The sequence below is a fragment of the Panthera tigris genome, chromosome X (assembly GCF_018350195.1).
Source record: "Panthera tigris isolate Pti1 chromosome X, P.tigris_Pti1_mat1.1, whole genome shotgun sequence".
Lineage (NCBI taxonomy): Eukaryota > Metazoa > Chordata > Mammalia > Carnivora > Felidae > Panthera > Panthera tigris.
Genome location: NC_056677.1, coordinates 81732569 through 81745415, shown reverse-complemented (window position 1 = coordinate 81745415; position 12847 = coordinate 81732569). Strand labels below are relative to the sequence as shown.

Below are 12847 nucleotides of genomic sequence, written 5' to 3'. Positions count from 1 at the left end.
AAGGGCAGATGCACAAAAATGTGAAGGCATATAGAATGCCCATTGAAATAACACATCAAAGAAAGTAAAAAGGATAAAACACCTTGATCAATCCAGTTTCCTTATTTTTGGTTGAGGAAACAGAAGCTAAAAGAGGTTCAGTGGCTTGTTGATGATAGAGCTGATTAATCGATGAGAAAAGGCTAGGTATCAGAAACAGAAATCAGCAATGATTCTGAAAAACAGACATGTATTTTCCACTCTCCCTGTGATAGACCTCCAACTTTCCTTCAATTTCCCAACACCACAAATAATCCTCATACATATTCCCTTATTTAGCTATATAAAAAATGACTCTGAGGTATACATCCAGGAATGGAATTGCTGTACCATTGGTATGACTAAGCACTTCTATATAGATCCCCAGAATGAATTCACTAGTATATACTCCTACCAGCAGTGTGACCAGTCTTCATAACCTCCAGCAACACTTGGCATTACACACCATTCTAATTTTTGATTGCTTATGGGATAAGTGATATTTCATTTTTGTTTAACTGGAAACTACTAATGACTTTGAGTCCTAAATACTTAAAATATATACAGTGTGATTTGGTTAAACTTCTGAGCTTTAAAAAAATCCTTGGGGCACCTGGGTGGCTCAGTCGGTTGGATGTCCAACTATTGATTTATGCTCAGGTCATAATCTCACAGGTCAGGAGTTTGAGCCCTGTGTCAGGCTCCATGCTTACAGTAAACTTTGTAAAAAAAATTGTTTTTAATTTAAATAAATAAATAAATAAATAAATAAAATTATTTACCACTAAGCTATATATTAGTTTTTGTACAAATACCATGGTATGTTTTTTGTTTTTATTTTTGATTTTTTAAAGTTTATTTATTTTGAAAGAAAAAGAAAATGGGGTAGGAGCAGAAAGAGAGAGAGAATTCCAAGCAGGCTTTGCACTGTCAACACAGAGCCCAAAGTGAGACTCAAACTCACCAGCCATGAGATCATGACCTGAGCCAAATCAAGAGTCGCTTAACTGACTGAGGCACCCAGAGGCCCCATGGTGGAGTTTCTTCATATTTTGTGATGGTAAAATGATCAAAAGTTACATTTTAATGAAGAATTTACTGACTCTCCAAACACCACTTCCTGAATAATACATGTTATCTAATGGTTAGAAATGCCATAAAACCTTTTTAAGACTGAGTTTTTATTCTATTGTATTAAATTGTATATCAGATTTTTCCACCAGTCTTATCCTGTTTTAATATTGTTATTTCGTAGAACACTTTATTATCTAAAAAGTAACATTTCCCCCATTATTTGCTCTCTGGAAAGTCAAGAGTAACAATAACACAACAATAAATGAAGGTAGTATTTTATTGAGCATTTGCAATGTATCTAACACTTTACTTACATTATAACACTTAATTCTCTATTACACATAGTGGTGTAAATACTGTTCTTATCCCCATATGAAAGGAAATAAACGTGAAATACAGAAGATTCAACTGCTATAATGTGGAACCTAGTGTCAAACTGACGTCTTCAGCCCATACTCCTAACCACTGTTATATAAAAATGAATTGTATGAAATAGTCAATATTGGACCATTTCTGACCAAAATAATACCAATTTATTATTGCCCAATCTAATATACAGCATTTTTCATTTTAGAAATGAGGCCATCCTGGAGGAAGAAACATGTCCATGGTACAATAACTGGTAATGGGTGTACCATCTGAATCCCTGATCTTCAATCTCCAGTCTTCTAACCATCAGAGACTTACTGTTATTTATTTCCTGGACTCAGTAGGAAACTTTCTCTGATGACCCACTAGAAGGTAATATAAGAGAAAGGAGAGCACATGAAATGAAAGGAAATGGAATAATGTTTATTTTTCCCTTTACCCATGTTTATCAGGTGACCCATCCTACAATTCAGAAATAATGCTGAAGCTCACAGATAATTAAAACTGTATTTACATTTTATTTGTTGCTGTCAACATCTTCAAATATTCTCTATAAAAATTTCCTATTTAATTTATATTAAAATCATATCTTTAATGGGAGAGACAGGAATAGTATTTATTCAAAGCCTACTGTGTTCTAGACAATACTAAAGGTGTTGCAATTTTTACCTTGCATTAGCTCTGTGAGTGTACAATGTATTATATCTACTAAAAATATCATTTTTCACAACATAAAAGAAATACACTTTATTTACAAAAAAAAACATTTCATGAAATAGCTGATACAGAACTAATCCAATTCTGTATTCAATCACATAATTTGAAAAAGGAGATATTCTTTAAGTTTTATTTTCTAAATTTTTAATTTTTATTTATTTTTGAGAGAGAGAGTGACAGAATGCAAGTGGGTTAGGGGCAGAGAGAGAGGGAGACACAGAGGCAGAAGCTGGCTCCAGGCTCTGAGCTGTCAGCACAGAGCCCGACGCGGGGCTCGAACTCACGAGCTGTGAGATCATGACCTGAGCCAAAGTCGGACGTTCAACTGACTGAGCCACCCAGGCACCCCAAGTTTTATTTTCTAACTGATGACTAACAAATATAAATTTCTTTCTTTCTCTCGTTCTTTTATTCATTCAACAAATACTTACTCTACCTTCAGTAAGTGCAAGGCACTGCCAGATCAAATCATATCTCCATCACAAGCTTTTCTTCAGATTTCCAAGCCCTGCTATCCAACTATAGCCTAATACATATTTACATGTATGACCAGGCATGGACACTTTATCAAGCTAATTCAAATTAGACAATACCTGAACTCTGAAAGCTTACCATCTAAATAAAAGGCTACATGGCATTAGCATGGAGAGAGCATAGGGTTTTGAAATAAGCAAACATGGGTTAAAATTCCTGTTCTGCCACTCATTTACAGTGTGTAAACTTGGAATGTTTACTTAGCATCTCCAAGACCTAACTTCCTGATCCGTACAAAGGGATTGTTATCCAAGTTTCAAAGGAAAGCATATGGAAAGTAGTGCGCTCAACCATTCTGACTGAAAATTTAACACGTTTTTTACCACTCCATCTCTTCTCTTTTTTAGCAGAAATAACTCTGCCATTAACTCAGTAGCATAACTATGTCATAGGGAACATTCAGAAATGTAACAACAAAAAGAAAACTAACCGTATGCTTATATCATGAATGTGATCCAATATCATTTCTGTATAATGGAACCAGTTGGCTGATAGAGTTCAATCATTGTGCTTTTCCTAACCCATTTTGGACTTTTTAGACTGACATGATGAATACCTATGGCTTGGGAGGGTCTAATATTCCTTGAGCCTCAGAATGTTAAGATATAGTAGAAACATCATGCATAATGATGAATCTGCAGGAATGAGACAAGAACAAAAGTCAGGAACTCTGTCTGTGTCCCAGTTCCTAAGTGATACCTGATGGAAGCACAAAGCACTCCCAAGCATTCAGAAATGTTGTGGAGATCAATGAGATCTACATTTCTGCAAGCACTCTGAGTCTCAGAAGAGAAAGAAGAAGCTCTCTTATGTGCAAAGAATCAATTTGACAAGAATTATATGTAAGAAGATTAGGCCTCTAGAGAGTAGTCACCTGATACATGCTTTCCATTAATTTTATCTTATAAATGCCCTAGGTACCTGATAGAATTCAGAGGCCACCCAAAAATACATGAAGCCTGCCCATTAGGGAACAAGCTAAGGGAACTCTCACTATGATAACCTCTTTACATGGTCAATTAATTTAATTATGCCAGCAAGCCTCTGAGATAAAGATTGTCCTGGAAGAAGGATTGTTCTGAGAGAGCAGTGCTCTATAAATACACACATGCACACACACATAGATGTGTTGTTTGTATCTCTGCTCCTGCCTACAATTTTCTACATGCCTTTCTGCAGTTTCATTGTTGCCCTTTTGTTGGGGATTCTTTTATCTCTAAATTTGGACCTTTACTGAACAATTTAAGCTCAATTTTATGTTATTATAATAACTGAACTGGGTTCCCACTTTTGCTAATAGGGAAATGGATGTACTAAATGCTAATGAATGTTATTGTGACTGTCTGGAACAACTGTACATCCCATTCTAGAGAGGTGATCATGACAGCAAGGTGTCCAAACAGCCAATATTCAGAACCCTTTCTTTCTCTTAAAATATGGTATGTTTTTTCTTATTCTAAGGTTTCTTTCCTTCTCTTCTCCCTTGCTTCTGCTCTATAACAAATTGAATTGTAGCAGTAGCTCATATATAGCCATTTTCATTGTATTTGATACTAAAAGTCCGTTGGTGATTATGGAATACTGCAGCATCCCCTGGATGTTGATCAAATTCTTACTTCCAAAGTGAAAGAAGTCATTCCAAGATATGAAATAATCAGAGAGAAAGAGGACATTTCATTCCTTTCTTTATATTTCAAAACCATGGGACCATTCTTACCAGTCTTCAAAAAAAGAATACAGTCACATTGCATCATATGCAGACATTAGCCTTTCAAACTCATTAACTATGTAGTATCATCTGTAAGCAACTCTCTGTCTTTTGGAATTTTTAAATATAATCTGAAACTTGTGTCTCTCTTTTCTGAGAGTTCCCCATATAGGAGAGGACCTTTCACGAGGTGGGTCAGGGAGTCATGGTTCATCAGATCTTGAGAGCTTTCACAAATTATATATATATATATATAGTCTTTCCCATATTCTACCAATCTAAATGTAGGCAGTGTTTGGTTATCTGCTGCTCCATAACAAGTCACTCCAAACACAGACGCTTAAAACATCAACATTTTATTATTATTCTTTGTCATGATTCTATGGTTTGGTTTGGTGGTTCTTTTGTTTAAGGTGGCCTCAGCTGGAGTGCTGGGATGGTCAAAAGGTCAAAAATAGTATCACATACTAAGGACTCAGATGCATGCCACTGACTGGGAGCTCAGTTGGAGCTAGCAGCAAGGAGACTCAATTCTCCACGTCGACCCTTCCACGTTACTGCTTGTAATTACTCCTCACAGCATGGCAGCTGAGTTACAGAAAAAGGAGAATTCAAGAGATAAAGGTGAAAGCTGAAGACTTTTTAGCGCACAGACTTGGAAACTCTACAGCATTACTTCTGCTGAATTTTATTGGTCAAAAATAAATACAGGGACTCTGGAAAGATTCAAGGAAAAGGAAAATAAACTTGTATTCTTGACTGGTTAAACGCAAGGTCACATTCCAAAGGAGCACGTGGAATGACAGATATTGTTGCCACTGTCTTAAGAAACATGATCTACCACAGACAGCAATTTGAAGCACCATCTCTCCCAGACTTTTACAATGTCCTTTGCCCCATAATCCACTTCAAGCTTCTCCCACAAAGATCCTACCTCTTCTCACCCACAACCAGAGGAAGTCATGATTTCATCTTTCATAGAAATCTGTATTCTGTTGAGTCCTCAGGCCTCAGTCATCCCTCCCTGTGAATTAAGTACTACTTGACACAATGATAGAATGTTCAGATACAATTTACCTTCATTCAAGTTTTTACTGATAATTTGGTACTCATCTAAGTGGGAAGGGCATTGCTTAATCACTATACTATTTAGTTTATATCACAGTCATCACTATAATTAAAGGAAGCCATATGAGGTTAGATAACATCCCAGAAGCCAGAAAAGCACATGCCAGAAAACTTCTTTAGATTGACTCATTTTCTCTTTGGAAAAAAATTCTTTAAAGAAGGCAGCAATATTTTACATTTTTCAGATGATTAACCTTATGTTTATAGAAAGTAAATAACTTTTCTAAGGATGAGCACATAAAAAATGGCAATAAGATGATTCTAACTCTCATTCTCCCTATATGCCTTTCTGCTAGATGTGTTTTCAGGGTTCAGGGAGTGGTTGCTTTAAACGTGTTAGTCATGTTGTCCAAGGTAGATGAAGACGGGGGAAAAGAGGAGGAGGAGAAGGAGGAAGAGCAGAAGGAGATGGGGAAGAGGAAGAGGAGGGGGAAAGAGAAGGGAAAAAAGAAGGAGAGAAAACATGACATCAACATACAATGTGAAACTATGCCCCTTAGCCTAAAAAGCTAGAATAGAGGAATATCATAGTGATAACTTTTTAAATATCCTTTAATAATGGTGAAACCTCTGGAGGCTTAGGTAAGTTGCTTATCCCAAATCACCAAACATATAAATGTGAGAGCAGAGATACAAAACTAGAACTGACACTGAGAGCCCTGCCCCTTACACTAAGTCCTGCACTTACTAGGGTTTCAATTTTGTAGATTTCTGATCTCCTGCTTAGCTGACTTTGAGGTTTATACAATTAGCAATGATGCACTGTTATTTGGTCCAAATTTGTTTATGTTGAACTTTGTGCATAAGCAAAATGTAAACACATTCTATATGACAAAAATTATCATGAATACAATTAAAAGCCATAAAAAATCTTGAGAGAAAATATTTGTAAAGTATAATATAAAAGTGGTCAATAATCTTAATATATAAAATGCACTTACACACCAACAGAAAAATAGGGTAAGAATATGAACATTTTTTTTAAATTTATTTATTTTGAAGGGAAATTAAACAACTGAGCCACCCAGGTGCCCCAGATATGAACAACTTTTGTGTGTGTATATATATACATAAATGCTAGTATAATAAATACAAAGAAATTATTAAAGGATTTTTAGATCAAAAGATATCTTTGGAAAAAAAAGAGGTAATATAAACAGATTCACCTTATTCATGTCTGCATTATTTAAATTTTTTACAATTATTTATTTCTGTCACATGTCTTAAAGAGTTCTGAAAATGGGGATTCTAAGAATGTTTCCTTTACTGAAAAAACTTCCAGACAGATGTCTGGAGTAGAGTAATGATCCTCACCTTTGTTTCCTTCTTTTGTCTGAGATATTTAAGTTTCATTTCTGGCTCTGATCAAGAGCTGAAATTCTGCTATGTTTTGTGAAATTCCTCCAATAAATAAATAAATATAATTTTTACAAGGAGGGGAAAATATGGCAGGTGTGAATTTTCAAGACACAATAAAGTACACAGTATATAAGAAGTGTCACTTTGTGTACTTTTCTATATTGTAACTAAATCTAATCTCCATTTTGAGCTCCAAGTCTGTTGTGAGTAGGAAGTATATTGTCTCCAATTTAGTGTAAATTCAGTTCTTCTCATTTTTCTTTGTTAATGTATGATAAATCCAACCCATCAATATGTCTCCACTTCTCATTATATGACATCTAAATTATCAGAGCTTATGTAGTGTTTTGATCTTTACTACTCTTGGTGACATCCCTAAGATATTTTAATTAATTCCTGTCTAAACCGCAAAGATATGGTTCATTTTGCCATGCTGCAGCCTCTCAACTTGACCATGAGACTGGCTCAGCACCATAGGCACTCTTGCTCAGCTAACTTTTGAGCCTGCTGGGAACACAGAAAAACTGGACTATGTTCCACACCTCTGAAAGATATGGGAAACTCAGTGGAGCTACCTTGGACATTCTCTGACCTTCATATGAAAGAAAGCCATTTCTATTATACCATACCCACATTAGGGCGACACCAAGAATTCCTGTGAAGCTATAGTTTCTCAGGTATCCAAACAGGAAGAGGGAAATATCACAAGGTAAAAATATATGTGAGAGGGCAGGAAATATACCAGATAATATTTCATCTTGCCACATTTACTACCCCTAGCAAATCCTTTTCCCTCACAAAGAAAATATAGGTATTACCCCTTAGAGAAGGTAAGAATGAAGTTGCTGTAAAAATTTGTCTACAATAGTAACTCCCATATACAAATCAGCAGACAGGTATTATCTTCCCCAAGGTCCCCTTTTGTCAAGTGGATAAGGATGGATACTGGATATATTTTTTTACCCTCCTCATTTAAGGGTGGTTACTTGTTCTTCCACACCTAATTGCTGTCAGACAAATTATTTTTATTTAACCACCCCCATTCATGATTCAGTGATGTAATGTAAGTCCCTTACGTCTGGGACTCAAATTTCAGCCTCAATTGATTCACCCCACACTGAATAGATTAAGAAAACCCTAATATAGCTGAGTTTACCTTCAATTAGCAAGATTAGGTTTTTTGCAGTAGGCAGAATGGGGCTCAAATGCATACTAAGATTAGTTATATAAAAACAGAAATTTCTTTACCAGATGAGTTTTAAATCCTAGAAATTTATACCTGTTAAAAATCAATAAAAGTTATTTCTAAAGAAATGATGAAATAGTTTATATAGTATAATCTCAAATACTTTGAATAATGGATATGGATAGAAAAATATAGAAGGATATACATTCAATGTTACTTACTGGTGACTCTCAAAATCTGTAATTCATCTAATCATTCATTCATTTGAGAAACATTTATAGGAAATTATTATGTGTCATTCAATGGAAATCCAATTCCCTAGCTTCATCTCATAATTTATTTCTCCTAAATTCCAAACTCATATAGCAAACTCCCTATTACACATGCCTATTTGAAGAAGATAGATATTACTAACCAACTCAATATCTATGGCCCCACATGGACTGTACCAAACAAGTTTAAACCAACTTTGGTCCTGCCATCCTAAAAGTTCACCATAAAAGGAAGGCCATATGGCAAAGTGGAGAGAGCTTGGGCCTTTAAGTCAGATACAACTGGGTTAGAACTCCTCTGCTTCTTATTGACTACAAACTTGGAAAATTTAATTAACTTCTCTGAGCTTCACAGAGCATACTTAATGAAAAGGTGAATATTAAAGAGATCCTGATGTCCACTGTACAACGTTTTTGAACATAGACTAAAAGCGGGTAAAATGCCTAACAGAGTTTCTGGCCCATCCTTGGCACTCATCACAAGTTTACTTCCTATCCCATTCCCTCCATTCTATAGCAGACGTGGCATTGCCATAAACACAATTGAACAACTATGTGATGGAAAACATTTGGAATGGCTACAATAGAAAGTAAAACCAACAGACATTTACTTTGTGTAGGAAACACAGCTCACTAGTTGTTATATTGGACAAAACAACATGAAATTGCTGAAATTCAGTCATTTTTCAACTACAAAAACAATTTCATATCTTTCAATCTAATAGAATGACTTGTGTGTTGAGTTCAAAGAGGAGAGCAATATTGACTATCCTTTGAACTTTTTCCCCCTCTTCTTTTTCTGTATCTCAAAGAAGACATTGCAAAGTCCATAGTATGGGTGCTTCTGCTATCCTTTTAGCCCCAGAAAGACTATGAGAGCATGAAGCTACAGAGATAAATACATTAGGCAGGATGCCAGAGAGAGGGCCTGAAGAGCTGCCTGATTCAAAGACTGGAAGTATCCTGATAACAGGACGTTTGGTGAGTCACTTCCCCTCTTTTGGCCTGGACTGATCACCAGGATGAAATTGGGGAGCCCACCCAACCATCCTGGAGAGCTGTGGAGATCCTTGAGACTCAAGCTAGGCAAGCACTCTGGGTTTTCAGCTGGGAAGATCTGTTAAGGACAAGAAATTATTTTAACAGAAATTAATTTGCAAGAATAATAGAACACTACACATTAAGCACTCAAGTGGCTATTATTTATGAAATGTCAACAAGCATTTGTAAAACACAAATGACACTCAGATGGACATGAATCCTGCTCTTTACAGAACTAAGAAAACTCATGTGAGCTGTACCTGCTAGTGTGTTATAAGCTTTCCATGTGCTAGCTCTTTTAATACTTAAAGTAAACCTATGAGGCAATATTTATGTATGTAAATAAATATTTACAGTATTTATGTATGTAAATAAATATTTACAGTATGTAAGCAGCAGAGCCTAGAATTCACCTCTGGCCTCTGTATTTCTGCAATCTGTACTCTTTCCTCTCCAAAACATTGGCATGGGGCTAATTCAAGTTCCTAGAGTGTTCAGCCCTAGCCTTTTAGCCCAAATAACAAGCATGACATGTCTACTATAAACACCAACAAGAAATAAAAAAACATTGAATCAGTACTTGTGGATGTACAACACGACATGTAAAGGGAGCAATGTGAGTGAAGCCATGGAATTCAAGAGAACATTTGGTCTGCTTGAGAATTTGAATTGGACTGCTGGGGCTTGACACTGCAGAAGGGAGTTCTTTGGACTAGGATGGTCCCATAAGTCAAAAATGCAGTTATATATCTCAGGCAACAATATAGAACAACTGCAAAGCCAAATAAGTTGTAAATATTATTTGAAGCTTAATGTTCTTCACTATCCATTCACACTCATAACTTAGATCAAATTTTAAAAGCAAATTTTAGTAGACGTAGAGGTAAGTTGGGTAAGATACTTCCTTGAGTCTTCATAAATCTACCTACGAGAGATGCACAAAATTTGAAAGAAATAGCTTTCTCTTTGCTGTTATCTTCTAACTCAAATTGAAGGTTGAATTTTCTCATCAGAATTGTGGAATATGTCCTTTTTGTTCATCTTCAAATGCTCTTAGGTTAATAATGAACTGGGAAATGAAAGTCACATCAGTGGTAGAGTATGGGGAGTGGTTGTCCAGAATAAGTTTTGCTATTTATGTCTATGTTTGTATGAATGTGTGTATGTGTGCATGTGCATTTATACCTAGATGAATGTTGTGTATTCCTCTTTTGTTGCTGTTGCCATTCTTTCAAAGTTCCTCTTTTGTTCTCTAATTCAAATCTTTGTCAAAGCAGTTAAGGCGAAATTCAAATACATACAGCAAATGTATTTGGATTGACTTCCTTGGCAGTTCTGTATAATATGTCCTTGATGTCAATCTTTCTGACTGAGAAGTGGACCCACAAAATGTTGACAGATATTATGGTGACAAGCTAAAACATCTCTCAGACAGCATATAACATTTTAAAGATATAAACCAGAAATAAAAGGGAGAACTTTAAGGTCAAGATAATGGAAATTCTAGGCAGCCAATATTTGAATTCTGACTCTCCATTCAAGAAAAAAAGGAGGGTTTAATTTTTGTTTTTCCTTATCCAGAGTTTCCCTCATCATTAATTCGTTTATTTATTCATTCATTCTTATATTATTCCCAATGCTGGTAGAATCTAGTGTTCAGTTCTTTTCTTTTGAAGTTCTGCTCACATTTTGTTGATTAATTTAAGTTGCTACAATAGCCCTTGTATATTGGTATCATTTTTCCTTAACAAATTCAAGGAAAGAGTTTAATTAGAAAATGGTAACTGAGAGAAAGAAGCCTTTTCATTTCTTCATTTCTTTTCCAAACTCACTCCTACAAACAAGCAACTCTTCTGAACAATCCTGGCAGTCAGAGACATCATTTGCAAACGTCAAACTCCAGACCCACCACCTGTCCCTGCCGTGACTCATAATATAAACATAGACCCTCTGTGTAGCCTGTTTCCTAGAAGTTAAAAACATAACTCACAGCTGGTGTCTCCCCTTCTGAGAGGCCACTGTGTATGAGAGGCCCTTTCATGGAGTGAGCCAGGGTCCAGCAAAGCCTTGCATAAATTTTCAGTCTTAAGAGCCTTCACAAGCTTATGTTTTTCTCCAAATGTATTGGTATAATCGGAAGCACCATCGCTCCAAGATCTCTATAAAGTCCTAAGGGACATCCCCATCATCCACTTCAAGCTTCTGCCACAAATATCCTGCCTCTTTTCCTCACCCTCATCAAGATGCAGTTATTCTTCACTCTTGCCTAGATATTTGTATTCTATTAAAGAGTGCTCAGGCCTCAGTCATCCATATCTGTGAATTAGATTGTGCTTGACACAATGACAGAATGGCCACATTCAATTGCTTCTCATCCACATTTGATACTATATATTTTTGTTTGTTTACTTTCAAAATATTTTTAGAGCTCTTTTGCTCAGGCCTGTGGTGCCAACAGGATGAGCAAGTGCCAGAAAGCTCGGTAGCTACCAAGGAGATCAGAAGTAGCATGATAAACAATACAAGAAAGCACATTTGGGCACAGCCCTGAAAGCCAACCCTTTTGGAAGTGCTTCTCATGCAAAAGAATTGTGCTGGAAAAAGTAGGGGTTGAAAGAAAACAGACAAATTCTGCCATTAGGAAGTGTGTCAGGGTCCAGCTAATCAAGAATGGCAAAAAAAAAAAAATCACAGCCTTTGTACACAATGATGGTTGTTTGAATTTTATTGAGGAAAATGATGAAGTTCTGGTTGCTGGATTTTGTCTCAAAGGTCATGCTGTCAATGACATTCCTGGAGTTTGCTTTAAGGTTATCAAAGTAGCTAATGTCTTTTGGCCTTATGCAAAGACAAGAAATAAAGACCAAGATCATAAGTTTTGATGGTGAAAACATGACAATAATAAATTTTCATATGCCAACAAATAATTAAATAATAAATAAACAAATAAATAAATAAATAAATAAATAAAATATTCTTTAGAAAGAAATAAGGGTTGTATGAATCTCTTAAACCTATTGTCCATAGGAAGACTCTAATTCACTGAGGACAAAGGTTTGTGTAAACAATTCCAGAAAAATAGAGGATGGGCAAAAAGAACAGACCTGATATAGAATTTTGCAAGCTGGGGGCACCTGGGTGGCTCAGTTGTGTAAGCCTCCAATTCTCAATTTCAGCTCAAGTCATGATCTCATTGTTCATGGGTTCCAGCCCCGAGTTGGGCTCTGCTCTGACAGCATGCAGAGCCTACTTGTGATTCTCTTTCCCACTCTCTCTCTGCCCCTTCCCCACAAGAGTGTGCTCACTCTCTCTCTCTCTCTCAAAAATAAATAATAAATAAAATAAACTTTAAAAAAAGTATTTGGCAGACAGACCAAGGAGTGGATCTGCTGAAAGATTTATAGTGGTTGTTATATATCTGCTTTGACCATCTAGCCCAGG

At 36.0% G+C, this 12847-nt stretch overlaps 1 pseudogene; it reads left to right on the top strand.

The window, feature by feature from the left end:
* Window positions 1–12281, top strand: part of LOC102966382 — a 36334-nt pseudogene extending 24053 nt beyond the window's left edge.
* The last annotated feature ends 566 nt before the right edge of the window (window positions 12282–12847 follow it).